The 3,544-nt window shown below is 34.7% G+C and overlaps 1 long non-coding RNA gene and 1 other non-coding gene across 2 annotated transcripts; both read left to right on the top strand.

Moving 5' to 3' along the window:
- The first annotated feature begins 503 nt into the window (after positions 1-503).
- On the top strand, positions 504-2,984 carry LOC109862824. Its single transcript, XR_002251217.1, has 3 exons — positions 504-1,810; positions 1,898-2,135; positions 2,204-2,984. It is a non-coding gene; the product is annotated as an uncharacterized LOC109862824 (long non-coding RNA).
- A 461-nt stretch (positions 2,985-3,445) lies between these two features.
- Trnas-gga lies at positions 3,446-3,518 on the top strand. The gene has a single exon. It is a non-coding gene; the product is annotated as a tRNA-Ser (tRNA).
- The last annotated feature ends 26 nt before the right edge of the window (positions 3,519-3,544 follow it).

Raw genomic sequence — 3,544 nt, 5'->3', positions numbered from 1 at the left:
GTTTTGCTTTAATGAAACCATTGAAGGTTTTACTTCGTGCAGCAAACCAAACCATATGATAGAAATACTATTAAAAGAAAAAGAAGGCAGAAATTGGTTGAGAAATTTGCGTTATTGCGTCAATCTATCTTTGTTTTACATCTAATGAGCAATAAAGATAGAATGCAACAGCGCTGATAGCGCGATCTTCGAATGTAGTCAATGTTATCTAGGTGACGTCACATGTGGACAAAGCAAAGACCGCGTTTAGCCAAACAATTGCTGAATTGTCGTCTTCTTAACACTTCACGTTGATTTGTTAGATCTCAAAGGAAGAGCCAATCACGTTCGATTGCTACAAGCAGCTTGGTCTTTTGAGGGTCAATTCTGGGTGCTTTTCAACTACGTACACAGGCGACATTGTGTAACACAGTGTCCATTAGTGTGAGTGAGACACACTGATATGCTCTTTCTTACACTAATGGACACAGTGTTACACAGTGTCGTCTGTGTACGTAGTTGGAAAGCACCCTCTGTATCCATGCGATGTAGTGAAAGTTACAAAAGTGAGCAAATTTACTAGGTGTTGACCAATAAGATTATAAATATTTTAGTAAATTCGCTCACTTTTGTAATTTTTACTACACTGCGTAAAGATACTTTTTCATACTGTCGCTCGTCGCTCATTTTTAGCGGCAAAATGATCACGTGACTGAGTATATCGCTCATGAAAACAAAAGTAGCGACAGAATACAGTGATTTATTATTAATATAATCTAATAAGTAAAATTAAATGTCAAGTTTGAGAAAAAGAGCTTGATTACAAGAAGGAGAGTTGGTTATATCTCTTGGAGGTTAAGTCAAAAGAGGTGAAAAAAATTCGAAATGTCCTACGAAGAAAAATATGCAGAATGGATTTCCGAACCCAGCAAACAATTTCTGTTTTTGACAATTTCGGCGCAGACCTTGGTAACAGAAACTGTTTGCAGAAATGCTACAATACGGAAACACTGCCAAAATTGTTAGCATACAGAAAGAAGAAACGCAACAACTCTGTTGATAATGAAATACATGAGAGTATTGCAGCCAAAACGATTCCATATATGTCAGTGAAATTAACAACAAATAGATGGTCAATTGCAAGCAGATCTGCTTCTAGCAATACTGTGATCAAACAGTCCGCAAAATTGTACCAGAAATCTGTTTACGACAAAAGTCGGGTCGATCTGTTAAACGCATTGACGACAGATTGCCACCAAACGCCAAGCAGGTCTTCGTGTATACGTGCGGACTGTTTGCAATTTGGCGCCAACAGACAATGACCAAACCTATTCCGGATTTTGGCTTTACTTTGGCGATAATTAAGCTTTGCTTTGCTTGTGGCAGACTCTGTCATCATTTTGGTCGCATTTTGACATTTCACATGTTAACAGACATGGTTAACAATTCATATCCTACTAAGGACACAGATGGATATGGTTTTGTAACCAAAATGTTTGCTGGGAATGTATGAATACGTATAACATTTGGTATAGAAACGTGCAGCGTCAAATAGCAACAGCAGCGTGTGTTATGACAGTATTAGAAAAAAAGCAAAAAACAATACAATAGAAAACGCCACTAGATAAATTCAATTTTTCAAGCTCATCACAAATATGGTTTTTTTCATATGGTTTTATCCCGCTGTAATCTCACAAATGAACAATTTAAAAACTATTATCGTATGACTGCAACTCAGTTTGAGCAATTATTAGATTTAGTGGCTCCTTTAATTACAAACAGTTATTCACGAACCAATATCTGCAGCTGAACGATTATCTATTACATTAAGGTAAATATTTTTGCATTCATTATTGTTACTATTTGTCAAGATTTGTACTTTTATATTATTAAATTTGTTTTACTTGGTCTGATGCAGGTATTTAGCAGCTGGAGATATAGTGACATCAATTTCTTATCATTATCTGGTTGAAATTACAACAGTTGCCAATATCATCGGTGAAACATGTGCGGCCATTTGGAAATGTCTTCATACAACTGTGATTCCTCTAACAAAAACCCAAGAAAATTGATTGGCGATTGCTCGAGAATTCGTGGATAGCTGGAATTTCACTTATTATATTGGTGCAATTGATGGAAAACACATTAAAATTGAAGTAAGTACACTCTGTCAGTGGTGTTGAATAATAAGAAAATAAGTCAATAAAATTATAATTTTTTTTAGTGTCCACCAAATGCAGGTTCCGCATACTTTAACTACAAAAATCATCACAATATAGTCCTACTTGGCTTTGTGATGCATAATATTTATTTACATTTGTTGATATTGGAGCTTATGGTCGTCGAAGTGATGGCGGCATCTTTCGTGACTCTATCATTGGTCAAAACTTTGTCAATAAAAAGATGAATTTGCCTGATAAGAAACCACTTTCACCAGATGGACCACCTTTGCTATATGTTCTTGTTATAGATGAAGCTTTCCAGTTGATTGATTACCTATTAAGACCATATCCTAGAAAAGCCGGGTTAAACCAAGAACGATGTATCTATAACTATCGTTTAAGAGAGATGGTTTGGAGAACCATTGAAAACACACTCGGTATCATTGTGAGCCAGTGGAGAATTGTACGTCGGCCAATTAATTGTAGTGTGGATAAAACCATAACTATCGTTCAAGCCATTGTATGTTTACATAACTAGCTTCGAAAAAGTGATGTAGGTATCGATGACTATGCATCACAATCAATTGTAGATAAAGACGATGCAAATGGATTTGTTCCGGATTCTTGGCGAAGCATCATTGACAGTAGTGCATTAACCAATTTTAATAAGTGTGGCTCTAATAACGCAACTCGTGAAGCAATAGCTATTTGAAATGAATTTTGTAAATATTTTTATAGTGAAGGTGCCATACCGTGGCAGTTTGAATATTGTTAGTATAATTTTTTTAAATAAGCTTAAGCTTCAAGCTCAACATTATTATTAATTAATAAAGACTTAAGGCTCGTGAAATTTAAACCAATGAAAATTTACAAGTGAATTCGTTACATGTGTATACATATATATATATACATGTATAAGTTCTCGCTCAACACTTTGAGAACGGCTCGTAAGGCCTTATATTCATTCATTATTATTAATCTTTGGTTGTCACACTGATTTGAGTCAAATTGACCCAGTGTGACAACTACGTTCCAAAAAAGGAGATGTGACAATCAAAGGTTAATAATTTACCATCATTCATTTATGATTATGTGTCGTGTATTATGCAACAGTCTCAATATTTACAATAATATTGTGCGCACCTAAATTTATTACAATAATGATTTTATTATGATAATATAATAATAATATAATATGGTATAATATTAATAATATTAATATTATGTAATAATATAATTATTATTACATATTATTAGACAACATCTTAATAGATGTACGAAATATTGCGAGACAAACTCCAAGTGCCTCGGTGGCCTAACAGGGAAGGCGACGGCCCGGAAAGCCGGAGATTCCAGGTTCGATTCCTGGCTGAGGAGTTTTTTTCGCAATATTTTAAATCAAT

The sequence above is a fragment of the Pseudomyrmex gracilis genome, unplaced genomic scaffold (genome assembly GCF_002006095.1).
Source record: "Pseudomyrmex gracilis isolate BER0280 unplaced genomic scaffold, ASM200609v1 scaffold_2451, whole genome shotgun sequence".
Taxonomy (NCBI): domain Eukaryota; kingdom Metazoa; phylum Arthropoda; class Insecta; order Hymenoptera; family Formicidae; genus Pseudomyrmex; species Pseudomyrmex gracilis.
The sequence above is the reverse complement of the archived record's forward strand: the minus strand, read 5'-3'. Positions and strand labels throughout refer to the sequence as shown.